This window comes from Amphiura filiformis, chromosome 7 (assembly GCF_039555335.1).
Source record: "Amphiura filiformis chromosome 7, Afil_fr2py, whole genome shotgun sequence".
In the NCBI taxonomy this organism is placed as follows: domain Eukaryota; kingdom Metazoa; phylum Echinodermata; class Ophiuroidea; order Amphilepidida; family Amphiuridae; genus Amphiura; species Amphiura filiformis.
Window position 1 is genome coordinate 17,868,037 of NC_092634.1, and position 19,195 is coordinate 17,887,231.

Sequence of the window (19,195 nt, forward strand, 5' to 3'; positions counted from 1 at the left end):
GAATATTTTCAAGAAATTGTAACTTCAACATTAATGTTGCATAGTATCAAACATCATACGTAAAGCTGTATAAGCACTTGATCATTGCTATTCTTGGCTCAAGTGTTCTTTGTAAAGTTGAAATATAATATATTTGCACTACCTAAAGAATTAAAGCTGGAGAGCTTCCAATTGCAGAAATCAAAGTTTTCTCGGATAAACTGTTATTCATCTTCAGTGAAAGCATGAATGACATAACACCGTCGGATTTTAATAGATAATATAGACTAAATTTAATGAGATACACAAACTTTAGGAAGCAGTGAGCGAATATGAAAAGAGCGTCTGTTGATCAAACTTGGAATGAACTGCATTGATGCACGCATTATGTAATCGTTCATTTCTTCGGAACCAGTCAACCGAATCAAATCAAATTTGTGTATGTGATGCATAATAAAATAGGCTATGCGCTGCATTTTAAATTTTTTGATTCTGATGTCTAATTCTCGACTTACGTTCAATTCTATTCACTCGGTAATTTTTTCTGGGACACCCTGTATGTCTGGTACATACTTGGTACATGAATATTTAATATGCTTGTACAAGTTGTACATGTATAAACAGAATCTCAAACTTAAATCTCAAACTTTCTCATAGATCAGGACACAGTTCTTTGACCACAGAATGTTTGTACATTCATAAAATGACCTTTGAATGTATTGAGCACAAAAACTCATACTCTGCAATTTGGGGTCAAATTTGAGCTGCAATTGGTTACATTTGGCATTGAGAGTGTTGGGTCATTGTGATCATTAAAAATATTAAAACATGGAACATGCATGGAACAACATTTTGCCAGGAAAGACCTTGGTGCCAAGACATTAATATGTCCTTGCATATTTTCTGTATACCATGTACTGGTATATTGGGCAGACATAATTTGGAAGTAAAAACATTTATATTTATAAACCAAGGAAGAATTAACTTTCATGGATATTTTAGATTTGGTTTAAAAATTTTATCTGATACTTTTATGTACGGTTTTAAACTATTTCAATAAAGCAGGATAGCCTAGAAGTTCAAAATGTAAGCACGCAAATAATGTCAAATCTATCAAAGTAAAAAATATTGACATGCATGAACTTTTTAAGCCTACATATTATTAACTTGTCCATTTGAACCCCAGGATTTGAACACAAACTGAAGAAGTACAATACAAGTAACATTATTTAATTTAGTAAACAACCATGACAACAGGAATTGAAAACTTATTACCGGTATTACAATATAAAGCCAGAAATGAAATTAGGGTTTTCTGTGATAAATAATTTGGTATAAAAACATGGCTTCATTTACTTTACAACCATAACTCTTGCATAGGTCCGGGGGGGGGGCACAAGTTTCATAGTGTACATACAAATATGCGCGATCGGAGATTTCAACATTGCATCAATGTTAAAGCAACATTGAAATTAAATTTCAAAGTTGAAACAACGTACGTTCCGTACATTGATTCCACCAGGGATATGAGACAACATGTGCCTGCATTTTCCATTAATCCACTCTACAGCTTTTATGCAATCACCGATGATGATATGATGGCGTACGTGATGTGCTGTATAGTTTTATTTTTAATGTCATGTTATTTGCATTCATGAGTATTAATGAGCTCATTTGCATATTTTGCCTACATTTTCATTAATCCACTGTGCAGCTTTATCACAATCATGAATCAACTTCAAACTTGGTATGGTGATTGCATATAAATTAATGACTTCAATTGTTATATTTCTTTTTTGTATACCAACCTTTGTTGTGGGGCCATGACACAGGATATGTAAGGGATAAACTGTGCATATGAGATGTGGGGACAAGTGGCATCATTTCACTACCGTGAAAAAAATGTTGAAGCTTATGACTATGAGCCTATACACAAGGCTAAAATGATAGCCAGTTGAAAATTCTAGAGTGAGTGAGGGGCAATTAACAATATTTAATAGCATAGATTCTGACCACAAAACTCCAATACAGTACTTGCAATAGAGGACCAACCAGTCAAGGTTATAATTATTATAGACTATATCAGACATGGTCTATGGGGTTATGTAATAGTGTATCTCAGTTTACACCTCACTTGTTCACTGGCCTTTTCTATTTATAAATTATAAAGTGTAAATTTATGTGGCATTATATTTTTGTAAATTTATGTGGCATTATATTTTTGCAAATTTCTGTTCTTGAAACCAAAAGTCTTCTTCAATCATCATAGACTGTAGAAATACAGTCTATGCTTCAATTCAGAGTGCAAGCACAAAACTTGTTGAAAATTACACTGAAAAAAAGGAAAAAAAACATGTTTTGGGGTTTGTTTTGTTTTGACTAGTTAATTTTGTTTAAAATAATAAAGTTAATCAATTATTAATTAAATCATTAAACTTATTATGCATTCATTTATATTTTATGATTTTTATTTAATTTTATAGGCCTATATGTATTTTTATGTTTAAAACATACCCAGCCATATACCATCCCAGGTATACCATGCACCACATACTGCACGCTGATCAATGGTCTGCGACAGGATGTGTTTTCCCACTTCCCTGGTTATTATGTGTTACCATGGCAGTGAAATTTTAGCATAAAAAATCCCAAGAAGCTAGCTAAATCACAAAGAAAAAAAACTAAGTGCTTATCAAAATCCCCTGCTAAATCCAATAAATCTGAACATAGACTCTATTTCTATACAGACAGTCTATGATCTGAATTGGAGCAAAAGACAGACAGTCTATGATCTGAATGGGAGCAAAGGGGGGGGGGGGCACTCCCACTTTGGAGCTGACACCGTATAGGGCGTCACCTAAAACTCTGCATTTAAGCACATGCTCTCACACCCCTGGGCTCACACCCCAAGACCCCTTATTTTCCCATTTGATATATCACCCAAAGGCCTCTTTTTCAATTTGTTCAGCAACTGTCAATAATCACTGATTTTGTTACTTATTTTGAAATAAAAAAAAGCCATCATGTTCAAGACATTCTTATGCATTACCCTCTACAGTCTATGTTCTGCAACTGGGACTATTTTGGCTCTCATTCAAAATTCTCATTTTTAAAAGGTCATGTTCTCCCCCAAATCTCCCCCTAAACCATCCATCTCTCACCTTAAAAAATGACCCCATTTTTTACATTTTGCTCTTGCAATAATAATTTATGAGCCCTGGTGAGAGGGTAAAATTGGGGGGGGGGGAAGACATTTTAGGCGAGCCGAAAAGGAGGAGGGGCAAGCGCTTTTTGGAACACATTCATGGGGCGCCTTTAAAATAAAATGCTCTAAAGGCTTAGGAAAACAATACACAATACAATACGCTTTAATATGCCAATGGGGGGGGGGGCAAAGGTTTTTTGGTGGACCGAGGGGGGGAAGCAATTTGTGGCAGGCCGAGAGGGGGGCAAGCATTTATTGCACAGCCCCTTAATACTGCAACACCAAGCCATTTAATTTTGAAGTAACCCCCCAGGTCAAAATCATAATCAGGGTCCATTCAGATGAGTCTAAATCAAACTATAGTAATTCCAGCAGGTAAATTGTATCAATTCCAGCCCTAATTTTTGATATCCAAATTCAAACATCAAAATTCCAGCAGGTAATTCGATAAATTGTACGAATTCCGGTTTTGTCTTCCATAGGGGTTTTGCTAGGGTTGAATTCCGGCTGTCCATTTTGGATGTGTCTAAATTGTTGTATCAAAATTCCAGCAGGTAAATCAAAAAATTGTACCAATTCCAGCTGTGTCTTCCATACAGGTTTTGCTGAAGGGTGAAATCTGACTGTCCATTTCACCCCTACTTTTGGATGTGTCTAAATTGAAATATCAAAATTCCAGCAGGTAAATTTGTAAATTGCACAAATTCCGGTTATGTCTTCCATGGGGTTTTCCTGAGGGGTGAATTCCGGTTGTCAATTTGACCCCCAATTCCAGAAGTGTCTTCCATAGGGGGGGTGCGGAATTCATCTGGAATAGCCCATTGCGCCGTTACCGGCGATGATTGAAATAATATTATAACTTTTAACACCACGACGGCAGGTGATATCTACAAGGGTTTACAGAAGAAAGGATCATACCTCTCTTGATTTAAAGGGGCATTTCGTGATCCACAGCCTCATCCCCCCACTTTTCTCAAAAAGAGTTGAGATTTTTATATCACTGGAAACCTCTGGCTACATAATGTTTATGTACAAAATATTTCTTGCAGATTAATTCGTTTAGCAAAGATATCGTGAAATTTCGTTCTGGTGCACCAGAACGAAATTACAACGCATTGTCTATGGAGCAGTGTAATACACATAATCATGCATAACTCGCGAACGCAAAATCGGAATCAACTGAAATTTTGGGAATATGTTTTTTTTCGTGGATATCTAATGAAAAATGACATAAATAGAGGATGCTAGGATCACGAAATACTCCTTTAAGAACGAACTAATAACTAATATCTTCACGATGGCTATAAAAATGGCGGGTTATGCCCTACACAATTATTTTGAACCACCTTGTATAACCAACAATGACACCAATAATAGCTAATAAATTTCGAAATTATACAGTTGTTTATTTACAATAAAGTATTCAATAAATGGTCATAAAAAGTTTATAAAATTAGTGATAGTAAAAGCAAAGTAGGGCCTATGCGTATGTTATCGAATGCAACATATTGTTGGCATAGGCCTAATTGTCATGATATAATAAGGCCTCACTTATTCAATAATTCTGATTTTTGATCTGCTGGTTTATTGATATCGAAACCCTGCGTTGTTCTGCAGAAGCGTGAAACAAATCTGGAGTAAGTGTCCACAGACTACAAAATATAAAAAATTTCATCTCCGCCGGGATTCGAACCCGGAACCTTTGAATGCCATCAGCTATTGAGAGGTAGTAGAAGTCCAACGCGCTAATCCATTGCGCCACGGAGACGATGCATTTACACACGGCTTCACAAGATAATAAACACAATTTCGAAATTATACAGTTGTTTATCACAAATAAAGTATTCAATAAATGGTAATAAAAAAAGATAATATAATTAGTGATGATAAAAGTAAGTTATATGCGTATGTTATCGAATGCAACATATTTTGGCATAATTATCATGATATAATGAGGGCTCACTTATTGAACAATTCTGATATTGGGGTGTGTATTGGGATCTACGGTTTGTTGATCTCAATACCCCGAGTAGTGCTGCAGAAGCGTGAAAGTATTGTGCATTTTTCCGGAAAAGTATCAAAGTTTAGCTCAGTTGTAGCTTTTGATATGCCAAACAAATCTGGAGTAAGGGTTCACATACTACAAAATAAATAAAAAATATCATCTCCGCCGGGATTCGAACCCGGAACCTTTGAATACCATCCGCCATTGAGAGGTACATGTAGTAGAAGTCCAACGCGCTAATCCATTGCGCCACGGAGACGATGAATTTACACACGGCTTCACAAGATAATAAACACAATTTCAAAGGGTTGATATAATTTATAAAAGTAAAGTATGCGTATGTTATTGAATGCAACATATTTTGGCATAATTATCATGATATAATGAGGGCTCACTTATTCTGATTTTGGAATCTACAGGTTTATTGATCCCGAAACCCCGAGTTGCAGAAGCTTGAAAGTATTGTGCATTTTTCCGGAAAAGTACCAAAGTTTAGCTCAGTTGCAGCTTTTGATGTGCTAAACAAATCTGGAGTAAGGGCCAAAATTATTTCTTTCCAAGATGGCAGCCAAATTAAAAATGGCCACAGCTGACAATGGCTGAGTAAAATTGCAACTTTTTGCATTTTCTTGATATTCAATTGTACTAATGTCTCACCTTTTCATATCTGTTTACCGTAATAAGGCACCGTAAAAGTATTTTTATTGTTCTAATTTAATAATACTGATCAATTTATTTTTCTGAGATGGCCGCCATTTCAACTGGTCGCTGCCTAGATTCAGTTTTCCTTGCGCAGTGTAGTGGATTCGTTCAATTTTAGGATCCACAGTGACAAAGAAACGAAAACTGCTGCGATTTTAAATAAACTGATCTCATATCGTCACGTAAAAATAAGTGAAATAAGGAAATAGCTTCCATGCTCTAGAATGCTTTCAGATTGGGTTTTGTATCTAACGTACCAAATAATCCGATGCCGAAGTTTTGAGTTAATTTGCACTAACAGTTTTGATATTAGAAACCCTAAGGGTGTTTCAAATTGGGACATATTGATGCTCCGCCATAAGAGATGTGGTTATAACTTTGTTCATAAACGGAACATATTTCAGGTCTTAAAAATTTCACTGGAATTATAAGGAAAAAGAGGAGCTTTCTTCTGATGCCCAAATCACTATTTGAACAGAATAAAGTGAGGAATGAAGTTGCTAATCTGGTCACATATCTTTAATTGTTGTTTATTATCTTTATCGCATATATTGGACACCAATAATATCGTCATCTGTCGACTCGCATCATCAGTGGCCATGAGAGAAGTTGCTTCAAACATGTAGAACGTTATTGTATGGTGTCTCTCGAGCACTTGCTTCCGCGAATGACATAAATGAAATAATTATATTATACTATTAAATGGTAATGAGTCTGAAATCTGAATTTATATGAGATTTTATATTTAACAATTATTGCTTCGGAAATCGCCTTCCAGCTTTGTCAAGTTTACATCTACATTTTTAGGATGATATCTACAGTACAAATAATGCTCCAGGCGCGAAATTTGTTGCGGTATAGACCTTTTTCCCTCTTTCCCATCATGCACTATTCCAGGGGGGTATGAGTGTCGCAAAATACATCATCTCCCCGGGGAGTACAGAGTTATGTTCATCACATTCTGGAATACGGACATTTCGACTGGTGCCTTCATCACAAAAAAAAAGGAATCTCCGATAATGATGATAATGGCGCCACGCTCACTAATACCTTTCGGGGGCAAAAAACAACATTTCTATGCCTTATGGACATGGTGTATTCACCCAAAAAAGTTTCCTGTTATTGAAACCTAACTTTGCATACATTTTATAGACCTAATGGTGAAAAACTGATGACGGGACACGCAGTGATATTTTACCGGCGTCCGTTTCACTTTTTTTTCGGAGTTGGAAATAAAACGAACACAAAATCTCTTACACAGATGTTCTGCATCGCTCCGTAACTGCATCACTCGTGTATTCAATAATTGCATAATTAGTAACATCGATGGCCTTTACGATAATCCGCATATATGGAATCAGTATGCCCATATTAAGACAAAATAATTGCAAAGGCCTGGCAAAGACCATCGGATGCACACGATCTATGAGGTTGATGAACTACGTCATACCCCCCTGGAATAGTGCATTGTGGGATAGAGGGAAAAAGGTCTATACACGAATCCGACGGGAGCTGTTTCTACGCCTCAACCGTGGGTGGCGCTGTTGCGTCCGCCATTGCCGGGGGCCATTTCGCGCTTGATTCAAGTTCACGTGCACGCTGTATGTTCACTTTTCATCTGTTTTAAGCTATTTTAATCAGGTTAATACTACAATTTTTTCATGATTAGGAGGAGGAGCTGTGGTCGGAACATTGTTGAGCATTTAGACCTACAATTATATTGATGCTCAACTTTAGGCCTGGCATGCTAGGTTATTTTTGGTTGGTAGGCGCGGCATTGACACGGGTAGCCGACCCTATAGCATAACTCGCCGGCTCTCACAACCGATATTGGCATGTTGGTAGTGTTATTTTAGACATGAGGTTTAACTTCAAGTGAGGGATCTAGAGGTGGGATTCATTCATGAATTATCAAATAAACGATCGAAGTATATACTCGGGCCAATGGGCCTACAATAAAAAACGTAACACGTTTTGTGAGAGCAAAGCAGGGTTCGTACGGGTCATGGAATTGTGCTTTTTCATTTTCCAGGCCTGCAAAGTCATGGAATTCAGAAAATCTCTTCAAAGTCATGGAAAGTCATGGAATTTCACAATTTGCTCCCCAAGAAAAGTTTCTCTTATTAATACTATTATTTTAAACCAAAAATGGTAATTAAATTAGCTTTTTCATTACCCTTTTCCGTGTTTTTAAAATCCGTTCCGATTGTTAGGCCTACTTTCTAAATCGGAAAGTGAAATCACGCATTTACCGGCCAGCACCTGCTGCTGATAGGGTAAATTATGCACAGAAATTATGCCACTTGCCTACTATTCCGTCGTCTGAAGGTATTTAGTTAACTATTTAGCTATTTTGGTTCAAAATAATATAGCATAGGCCTATACAAGATGATTTTCGGATCATGCATAAATGCACATTAATTTTTTATTTAATATACCTAAAAGATGATTTCCGAAATAATACTTCTAACTTTCAGATGGTTCATGCACATTAATATTTTTTTATTAAGTAGGCCTATTATTGCCTAACTACTATACACATGCTATATCGTCTGAAAGTATTTAGTTAACTAAATTTATTTAGCTCTATGGTGCGAAATAATAGGCCTACAAGATGATTTCCGACATCGTTTTCGTTCCGACTTTCGGATCATGCATGCACATTATTATTTATTTATTTAATAAACCTATAGAATGATCTCCGATAGGCCTATAGTTAACGTCCGACTTTCAGATGGTTCATATGAATGCACATTAATATTTTATTAACTATCTAACTACTACACGTACAAGCTTTGTCGTCTGAAGGTATTTAGTGAACTAACTGGTGCAAAATAATATGTCTAAGATGATTTCCGACATCGTTTTTGTTTCGACTTTCAGATCATGCACGCACTTTGGTTTTTTTATTTACTATGTTTAATATAGACCTACAAGATGATTTCCGAAATAATGTGTGACATGATCAAGGGAAAAGAGTCGGATGTCGCTAATATTGTTTTTTGAGATATTGGCAAAAACAGTGTTCAAATTCTTTTGTTTTATATTGTTTTCAGCCATTGATAAATTGCTCATAACTCGGTAACCAGACGTATTTTGATGGAGTTTGCATCAAAACGTAGTATTAATTTGTAAACAGCTAGAAAATGATGCAAAAACTTGTAATTGAAAATTGCCGACAAGTGACTCACCCCCCTTGATCATGTCACATTTACTTCAGACTTTCAGATGGTTCATGCACATACTTTTTATTAATTATCTAACCCGGGCTATATAACTGCTACACATGCTTTGTCGCCTGAAGGTATTTAGTTAGCTCTATGCCCCCCTATATTGGTGCAAAGTAATAGGCCTACAAGATAATTTCCGACATTAATATTAACCATGCATAGACAACTGGCCTATATACATAGGCCTATCCAGTACAGAGTTTTCTAATTAACATTAGCTTGTTTTTTTGTTGAAAACATGCCCTAATTTCAAAACCCGATGTTAGGCTTTTACAGTGAGGGAGGCCCTTATTATTTGTTATTTATATGTTGTTTTTTACCATTCATTTCTGTGTAAAATTGCAATTGCGAAGGCTTTGGCAACACATAAAAACGGGGAGGCCCCTAATATTTTTTGTTATTTCCCCAAAGCCCTTGGCCTACCCCTAGCTTGAAGAGAGTGTTGGCAATACATGTTTATAAATGGTAAGCAAGAACTTCTAAACATGTCTTTTCATTGCAACAATTTTAGAAGCAAAGAAAGGGACCAAAGAGGAAAAAATAACAAAAATATTGGAAAATCTGCAAAAATCGGGCGGGGACGTTATATTTATTTTAATTGGCCTTATCGGGAAGTAGGCCTACCGCATCGGACTTTCAATTCGTCGCCGAAGAAAATCGTCAGTCAAAGATCGATAATTTTCTTGTTCTTTTGTAGCTTCTTAATTAAAAGCATTCATCATTTGCATTTTTAATTTTAATTTTTTTTTGCAAGTTTAAAACTCAATAGGCCTACACCTGTATCCGGTTCTTTATTAAAGCCAGAGCTAAAGCGACCGATGCTTTTTAACACTTTTCATACGGACGAAATAAGCTTTTGTTTACAATATTTAGGCCTACGCTACGGCGAAAAAGATGCATAAATTCACTTTTTGACAAGTAAATTACCTTGAAACTAGTTTTGGCCAGTCTCGAACATCATCTGCCTAGCAAGCCATGGCAATTTGATGATGGTGACAGTGAAGTGAATTTATTGAAGCATATCCAGGGTATTGTTGTTGTTTGCTTATGCTATGTTGCACAAATGGCCCCCGCAATGGCCCCCCGCAATGGCGGCGATGTATGAGGGCGCCCTTTCGAGAGTGCGCGGTCGGATTCGTCTATAATTGTGCAGAATGTATCGGAATTCAAGCGCAGTAAAACTAATTCAGCAGCAGGCCCCTATAGACCTTTTTCTGATGACGTCACCTAATCGATATTGGGGTCTGAGATGTAAACAAACAACACGTGCGTTTCTCACGTGTCGACGGTGTAAAAACACCAAATACTGCGTATTTTCTCCTCTGTTTTGTCATATTTCACTTTAGCTTCCATAAAATAATTGTTTAAATGGGAACTGTATACTAGCTACCTTTGTTCCAGTTTGTTTTGATGCCATAAAATACAAAAGATACGGAAAACAGCGATGCTATTTAAAATTCAATCTTTGTTTTGTTTCACAATTTTGTTTACTTTTTACACCGTGAAGAACTAAACGCGTACTGCGAGCTGGCAATTCCGCGCAGGACGCCTAGCGTGGCGCAAAGTTGATCGCGCGCCGGCGCGGTATTTGCGTTTGGGTGCTGATGACTCGAATGCTGGACCCCAATATCGATTGATTGGTGACGTCTGAGAAAAAGGTCTATACGTAGAATTCCAAATTATGTCACGATTCTCATTATTACCTTTCCTGTTATAGCCACCTTTTTCTTTACCCTTAAGGGCTGGGGTATGAACGTTTGGACAGTATTTATTTTGGGACATTAGAGCACATCAGACATATCGAATTGCATTCTAAATACGAAGAATGTCATTCTGATATCAAATAATTTTGATTTTTGAAATTCGCAATTTAATACACATTTTATGGCAAATCATTAAAATTGATATTTTTGATATTTAACAGTACTTGAAGTAAACTTTGTAAATCTGATGATTTATACTTAAAGTGTATGTAGGTGGGATGAAAAGCCGACGATCAATTGAAAATTTTGACCTTTCGTATTGAAGATATGGATTTTTTTTCCCAAAACACCAAACAAATTTTGGTCTTTTTGGGAAAAAAATCCATATCTTCAATATGAAAGGTCAAAATTTTCAATTGACCGTCAGCTTTTCCTCCCTGCTACATACACTTTAAGAATATATCATTAGATTTATATATTTTACTTCGAGGACTGTTATATATCAAAAATTTGAAAAATATCAAATTTTTATAATTTGTCATAAAATTTGTATTATATTGTGATTTTCAAAAATGAAAATTATTTGATATCAGAAAGACATGCTTCGTATTCAGAATGCAATTCGATAGGTCTGAGGTGCTCTCATGTCCCACAAAAAATACTGTCGAAACGCAATAAACGCTCATTTTAGATCCCTTAAATGACATGATTTCAGAAAATCGGTTTCTTTTGTCCAAGTTTTTGTTTTTTGTAAATGCGCTAAGGGACTTTGGTGTAACGTTCTAAGCTGCTACATGGTTTGTTGTGGTTGTTGTTGTTGTTGTTGTTGTTGTTGTTGTTGTTGTTGTTGTTGTTGTTGTTGTTGTTGTTGTTACATAAATGTATCACTCTTGAAACTATGCTTGGTCATTTTTAACCCGCGTCATTGTCATTTTTGTACCGACTAAAACAATGAGATCGAAATTTAGACCAATTTGTGGTCAACATGGTCAAAAACGTGTAAAATGACTCCGTCTTTTTAAAATCAATTGTATACTCAATAGCGCTGGGCCAGTAAATTAAAGTTCTACTCTGGGCCATGGAACATGAAAAAATACAGGTTTAGACCTTTTTATTTCCATAAGCATGTTTTCGATTTTAAAGAAAAACCGAAGCGTATGCAGGCTAAATGATCTCTCAACAATCACATTAGTACACAACCTGGGCCGTGTGTGCCTCTTAAGTTCCTCCCCAGTCTTTTGCTATCTCGGTTGTCTAGTAAACTTCTTCCATTATTGATGTAAATCTTTTCCGCATGTCGATTCTAATAAAGTAGACTTACCTACCGATACCTTGCTCGTCACCATCTATCGCATTCTTATTTCTTAACCATCAACTAGCTGCACTGCTGATACATGAGTATATAGACAGTGTCTATACTCAATGTATCAGCAGTGCATTACTGTCAGTGTTTGATTCAAATGATTCGCAAGCCTTTTGCATTATGAGATGTAAAAACCAAATGGACACACCTGATCATAAACCCAGTCTGGCGGAAAAGGCTTAACCTATAATATAGACACCTGTAACTTGTGATATTGTCATATGAAAATAGCAAAATTGTGTTTTTATCATTTACTCTCGCCGTAAGGAATGTTTTACTTGAATATCTCGAGAAATCAGGTCTTTTTAAACCTTCAATACACATATCAGACAGATGGTTACTGAGCCAGCCTCAATATTCAATCGTCCGCCTGGTAAATGCTGCGTGTGTAAAGAGATGGGGCGGCTAATTACGTTAACAAGATCACAATTGAGGCGTATGGATGTTTGGGTTTGGAAGACTAAAGATGAACCGAAAAGATAAGCGTGGGAGCGAGCGTGGTCAGCCGCTGCCACATGACTACGGCTTTAAGCAAAATAGAAATCAGTAAAATAAATCCACACAGACATTCGCCGAGATGGAGAAACGAAGAGAAATACTATTATAGCTGCTTAGTGAAATATGATATGCGTCATAAAAGAGCAAGGTTTATTTTAAGACATTTCAAATTTTACAAAAACTGTTGTTGACCCTGAGGGTCCGCGAGGTTGGTCCAGGAAAGGAGGAAAGAGAGTTTATCGGTATTATGTATACATGTACATGTAAGAGAGGCTGACGCAGGAGATACTGTATCAACAGTGTCCGAGGATTGAGAGATGAAACGTGACGTCTTTGCAAGCGTGGTATTCAAAATTTACAAATTGGCTGTAAATCCAAAGCAAAGTTAAAACCGATTGCCTTCTGCTCTTTGTTTGGTTTGAAAAAATAATTATTGATTGACACGATTGAGGACAAACTCTAGAGAAAAATGTGTAATCCTTGGCTATAATTGCAAATCAGTGCGAATGGATAATGGAAACAATGTGATAAAACATTCAGACAAGAGGTGTGCTGAGGCTATGTTGGTGAAGAAACAATAGAATCGGGAAATATTATAGTACTATTGGACTTAATCGGTTGTATTATAAAATACTAATTTTCCTGTTTTTCATACAGTGGACTCGATGATTTTTTTTCAAAAGGGAGCATTCTTAAAGCATAAACTACTATCCAGCAATCACATTATCAAGGTATCTAAGGTAGTATTGCCTCTAAACATTTCTAACGTATTTCAAGGAGAAGTATATAACTTGGTATAATAACCAATGTCACCTTTTATCCTTTATTGGATGTTTATGGGCAATGACAGTTTCTCTATCTAGTCTTTATATTTTCTTTAAGATGCTGGGATTATATAAAGCCTTCTTATAAACGTGATCGTTATGTTATAGAACTGTTATAGTATCGTTCATATTCACATGAATATTGATGTTTTCCTTTTCGTTTAATGAACTGTTGTCTATAATTATTCGTGATAGTTATTTTGTCGTGCCGTTGATTGCAACCAATTCTGGTTCCTATCTTGATATACAGTAAGCCAAATAATTAAGGTACCAGTTACGTTCACCCCTGTGTATCCTAAACAAAGGTAGATATGTATTAATAATTGGAACTAACAGCCAATAGCTGCATCTTTCAGCTCGAATTTAAGACCTCATTCGTTGAAAATTTTCAAGAAATAAAGACACAACAATCCAAAAACCCAAGGAAGATGCTAATGTCTGTAAAAGTTGCAGTTTGCCACACCATGCACTATTGACTTGTACACAAAGCGTTCGCGAACAAGATAACTAGCGCCGTGCTTTCATTGATAAGCACGAAAAACTAGCGTTGTGCTTTCATTGATTAGAACACAAAAGTGCAACTTTTTATTTGGATCACCGTTTCTGTAATTCTCAACCAATTTCAACAAATAGGTCTTAAATCAGAGCTACAGAGTACAGGCATCGGCTGCTTGTTTTAATTTTGACATATTTGTCTTTATTTAGGATATGCAGGGGTGAACACAACTGGTATCTTAATTCTTTTGCTTACTGTATACTGCTATCTACTGAAGATAACATAAAATTATGCACTGGTATAATAACCCATTTACGTATATATATACGTCTAGCCCTCTTCTTTTGTTCCATTATCTATTGTATTTCTTTTGTTCAAAGTCTGGTCAACTGTCGATTATATCAAGTAATGTGGACAGGTCAAGATAATCTGGACAGGTCAAGATAATCTTGGTCAGGTCAAGATAATCTTGGTCAGGTCAATAAATTTTGAACAAGAGAACTACATGTTCATATTTAGAAACACTGGCCACATTATTTGACTTTTTGGACATTTCAACAAACTTAAAATGCATCAAAGTTTAATATATTTTACACGATCAGCATAAATTATTATGCAAGTTTATGCATATTAGATTTAAATGAAGATGGTAAACAATACTTGTGTGTATTGAATGACACCAAGAACACCTTTATTGAATAATGCAAATTAGTTTGTATTATGTCTTAAAGCCTGTATAATTAGGACGAGGATGTCAATCTACCTTTGTCCCCCTCTCCCAACTAACGCAGATTCCGACAAAGTAGGTAACAAAACAAGAGCCATGAGGTCTTACAAATTAAGTTCAACCAAGGATATTTTGCACCTAAAATGCAGTACATTACAGGCCACAAGACTAGATGTAGAAAAACTACACCAATCTGCGGCCTAACCCCAACCAAAAAAGGTCGAGGAAGGTACCCAGGAATATGCGTTGATTTGGTTCAGGACATTTGTTCTATAAGTATATTAAAGATAAATATAAATTCTATGGTGTTAAATGAGTTACCGCCATGTCTAGGTAAAACACACCCACTTTGACATTTGAACTATTTACATATTCATTATTAATATTACGAATATGTATAATCGAGTGGGACATGACCACAAGTGAATTGAATAGAATCTCCGGTTAAAATCAATGCTGTATTGATTTGATTAAATCACTTTCAATTGACACTAGATAAGACTCGTAGACTCAAACGCAGGACACACGGGGAGAATATTACACTGTCCCGGTGTGTTTTTATTTTTGGAAAACCCTAAACTCACACATATCAGCATTTCCAGTTTGTCTTTTGGAAAATGAATTAACCATAACAACAAATTCGTTTATTTTGGCTCACCGTATATGTAAGATAAACGGTTCAAAACAGACCATTACCATAGATAATCGGTGTCATGTTGAGGTATGGTGAGCATGTTAGAAGTCGCTCGGAAGGCTCGACCCTTCGGGGTCTCGCCTTCCGAGCGACTAACATGCTCACCATACCTCAACATGACACCGATTATCTATGGTAATGGTCTGTTTCTCACCCTTTATCTACTACATAATACACGCAGATAATAAAATACTCGTTACGTAAAGGTGATTACTTACTACACAGCTGAATCTATAAAGGTACAAGGTATACGGGGAAGTTATCAGAAGTTATGCGTAGTTATACAGGCCTTTAGCAATTTTCAGTTCCAATCTACGAGATAGATATCATAAAAATAGTTAAAGGTGTGTGACCAGTTCAACCGCTTCATCTCCATGCACTTTATTCTTTTAAAATAAAACGATAGACAATTAAAAATAAACTAACACAATAAGGAAAGGTTTGCATTGTCTAATCGTTACTGGGATAGAGCAAGAAAACCTCTTGATCACGACCTTTTTTTACTCCAATAACGAAACATTCTAGAGAATGGTAACTATTTCCTTATTTCACTTATTTTTACCAGTTTCGTTGAAATCGCAGCAGTTTTCGTTAAGTATTGTGAATGAATTATTCTCTAAAATATTAGAGATGAGATGGTATTTTTTTAACATAAATTTTGTATTCTGTGGACCCTTGCTCCAGAGCTCAACTGAGCTAAATTTTGTACTTTTCTGGAAAAATGCACAATACTTTCACGCTTCTACAGCACTTACTCGAGGTTTCGAAATCAATAAACAGGTATATTCCAAAATCAGAATTATTTAAGAAGTGAGCCCTCATTACCTCATGATAATTATGCCAAAATATGTTGCATTCAATAACATACGCATACTTTACTTTTACTATCACAAATTATATAAACCTTTTTTATTACCATTTATTGAATATTTTATTTGTGATAAACAACTGTATAATTTCAAAATTGTGTTTATTATCTTGTGAAGACATGCGTAAATTCATCGTCTCCGTGGCGCAATGGATTAGCGCGTTGGACTTCTACTAACTTTCAATGGCTGATGGTATTCAAAGGTTCCGGGTTCGAATCCCGGCGGAGATGATATTTTTATTTATTTTGTAGTATGTAGACCCTTACTCCAGACTTGTTTAGCACATCAAAAACTACAACTGAACTAAATTTGGTACTTTTCCGGAAAAATGTATAATATTTTTACGCTTCTGCAGCATTACTCGGGGTGTTGAGATCAATAAACCGGTAGATCCCAATAACCCTTTTTATGACCATTTATTGAATACTTTATTTGTGACAAACAACTGTATAATTTCGAAATTGTGTTTATTATCTTGTGAAGCCGTATATAAATTCATCGTCTCCGTGGCGCAATGGATTAGCGCGTTGGACTTCTACTACCTTCCAATGGTGGATGGTATTCAAAGGTTCCGGGTTCGAATCCCGGCGGAGATGATCATTTTTATTCATTTTGTAGTATGTGGACCCTTACTCCAGACTTGTTTGGCACATCAAAAGCTACATTACAACTGAACTAAATTTGGTACTTTTCCGGAAAAATATAATATTTTTACGCTTCTGCAGCACTACTCGGGATTTCGAGATCAATAAACCGTAGATCCCAAAATCAGAATTGTTCAATAAGTGAGCCCTCATTATATCATGAAAATTATGCCAAAATATGTTGCATTCGATAACTTACTCGAAAACTCTAGCTTCGAATTTGCACACGATAGAATGTGAAGCTATCGGTGAGCAAATTCTTAGCTAGACTTCTCGAGCAATCGATAACATACTTTACGCATACTTTACTTTTACTATCAACCCTTTTTATTACCATTTTTTGAATACGTTATTCGTCACAAACAACTGTATAATTTCGAAATTATGTTTATTATCTTGTGAAGCCGTATGTAAATTCATCGTCTCCGTGGCGCAATGGATTAGCGCGTTGGACTTCTACTACCTTCCAATGGTGGATGGTATTCAAAGGTTCCGGGTTCGAATCCCGGCGGAGATGATAATTTTTATTCATTTTGTAGTATGTGGACCCTTACTCGAGACTTGTTTGGCACATCAAAAGCTACATTACAACTGAACTAAATTTGGTACTTTTCCGGAAAAATATAATATTTTTACGCTTCTGCAGCATTACTCGGGGTGTTGAGATCAATAAACCGGTAGATCCCAAAATCAGAATTGTTCAATAAGTGAGCCCTCATTATATCATGAAAATTATGCCAAAATATGTTGCATTCGATAACTCACCCGAGAATTCTAGCTTCGAATTTGCACACGATAGAATGTGAAGCTATCGGTGAGCAAATTCTTAGCTAGACTTCTCGAGCAATCGATAACATACCTTACGCATACTTTACTTTTACTATCACTAATTATAACAACCCTTTTTATTACCATTTATTGAATACGTTATTTGTCACAAACAACTGTATAATTTCGAAATTATGTTTATTATCTTGTGAAGCCGTGTATAAATTCATCGTCTCCGTGGCGCAATGGATTAGCGCGTTGGACTTCTACTACCTCTCAATGGCGGATGGTATTCAAAGGTTCCGGGTTCGAATCCCGGCGGAGATGATATTTTCAATACATATATTTTGTAGTCTGTGGACCCTTGCCATGCTCCAGATTAGTTTAGCACATCAAAAGCTACAACTGAGCTAAATTTTGGTACTTTTTGGGAAAATGCACAATACTTTCACGCTTCTGCGGCACTACTCGTGGTTTCGATATCAATAAACCTGTAGATCCCAAAATCAGAATTTTGTTCAATAAGTAAGCTCTCATTATATCATGATAATTATGCCAAAATATGTTGCATTCGATAACACGCGCATACTTTACTTTTACTATCACTAATAATAAACCTTTTTTTATTACCATTTATTGAATAATTTATTTGTGACAAACAACTTTATAATTTCAAAATTGTGTTTATTATCTTGTGAAGCCGCATGTAAATTCATCGTCTCCGTGGCGCAATGGATAAGCGCGTTGGACTTCTACTACCTCTCAGTGGCCGATGGTATTCAAAGGTTCCGGGTTCGAATCCCGGCGGAGATGATATTTTTTTAAATATTTATTTTATAGTCTGTGGACACTGTAATTCGTGAAGTCCATGCATGGCACACTTTCATTATGAGAAATACAGATGTGTTTCAAACATAACTAGAGGCAAATGGTGGTCATAGACCACAAACCTAGCTGGGGCATGTTGGTGTTGTGGAGGTATCTGACCCCTGCAAAATGTTCCAAAAATGTTCCCCTGTGATGAGGTTTGTTGTCACCGAGTTTTGAGTCCTGTACTCCTCACAGATGTCCAGAAAATGCAATTCTAAGATTTGACCCAGATGACCTTTGACCAGACACCTGCAAGATGTTCCATAATTCACCCCTGGTCATGAGTTGTCACTGAGTTTGAGCCCTGTACCTCTTACAGATGTCCAGATAACGCAATTCTAAGATTTGGCCCCAGAATGGTGTCTTTTGAGCTGACCCGTGCAAAATGTTCCAATATGTTCCCCAGGTCATGAGGTTGTCACCGAGATTGAGCCCCGTACCCCTCACAGATGTCCAGATATTGAAATTCGAAGATTTGACCCCAGCTGACCTTTGACCTGCCCCCTGCAAAATGTTCCAACATGTTCCCCTGGTCATGAGGTTGTCGCCGAGATTGAGCCCCGTACCCTTACAGATGTCCAGATATTGAAATTCGAAGATTTGACCCCAGCTGACCTT

General features: G+C 36.4%; 7 non-coding genes across 7 annotated transcripts; 5 read left to right on the top strand and 2 right to left on the bottom strand.

The window, feature by feature from the left end:
* Positions 1–4,856: 4,856 nt before the first annotated feature.
* Positions 4,857–4,952, bottom strand: Trnar-ucu (transfer RNA arginine (anticodon UCU)). The gene is made up of 2 exons: positions 4,915–4,952; positions 4,857–4,892 (listed from the first exon to the last, which is right to left on the bottom strand). It is a non-coding gene; the product is annotated as a tRNA-Arg (tRNA).
* Positions 4,953–5,346: 394 nt separating this feature from the next.
* On the bottom strand, positions 5,347–5,448 carry Trnar-ucu (transfer RNA arginine (anticodon UCU)). Its single transcript has 2 exons — positions 5,411–5,448; positions 5,347–5,382 (listed from the first exon to the last, which is right to left on the bottom strand). It is a non-coding gene; the product is annotated as a tRNA-Arg (tRNA).
* A 10,981-nt stretch (positions 5,449–16,429) lies between these two features.
* Trnar-ucu (transfer RNA arginine (anticodon UCU)) lies at positions 16,430–16,525 on the top strand. The gene is made up of 2 exons: positions 16,430–16,467; positions 16,490–16,525. It is a non-coding gene; the product is annotated as a tRNA-Arg (tRNA).
* A 270-nt stretch (positions 16,526–16,795) lies between these two features.
* Trnar-ucu (transfer RNA arginine (anticodon UCU)) lies at positions 16,796–16,891 on the top strand. The gene is made up of 2 exons: positions 16,796–16,833; positions 16,856–16,891. It is a non-coding gene; the product is annotated as a tRNA-Arg (tRNA).
* Positions 16,892–17,360: 469 nt separating this feature from the next.
* Trnar-ucu (transfer RNA arginine (anticodon UCU)) lies at positions 17,361–17,456 on the top strand. Its single transcript has 2 exons — positions 17,361–17,398; positions 17,421–17,456. It is a non-coding gene; the product is annotated as a tRNA-Arg (tRNA).
* A 482-nt stretch (positions 17,457–17,938) lies between these two features.
* Trnar-ucu (transfer RNA arginine (anticodon UCU)) lies at positions 17,939–18,034 on the top strand. The gene is made up of 2 exons: positions 17,939–17,976; positions 17,999–18,034. It is a non-coding gene; the product is annotated as a tRNA-Arg (tRNA).
* A 390-nt stretch (positions 18,035–18,424) lies between these two features.
* Trnar-ucu (transfer RNA arginine (anticodon UCU)) lies at positions 18,425–18,520 on the top strand. Its single transcript has 2 exons — positions 18,425–18,462; positions 18,485–18,520. It is a non-coding gene; the product is annotated as a tRNA-Arg (tRNA).
* Positions 18,521–19,195: the final 675 nt, after the last annotated feature.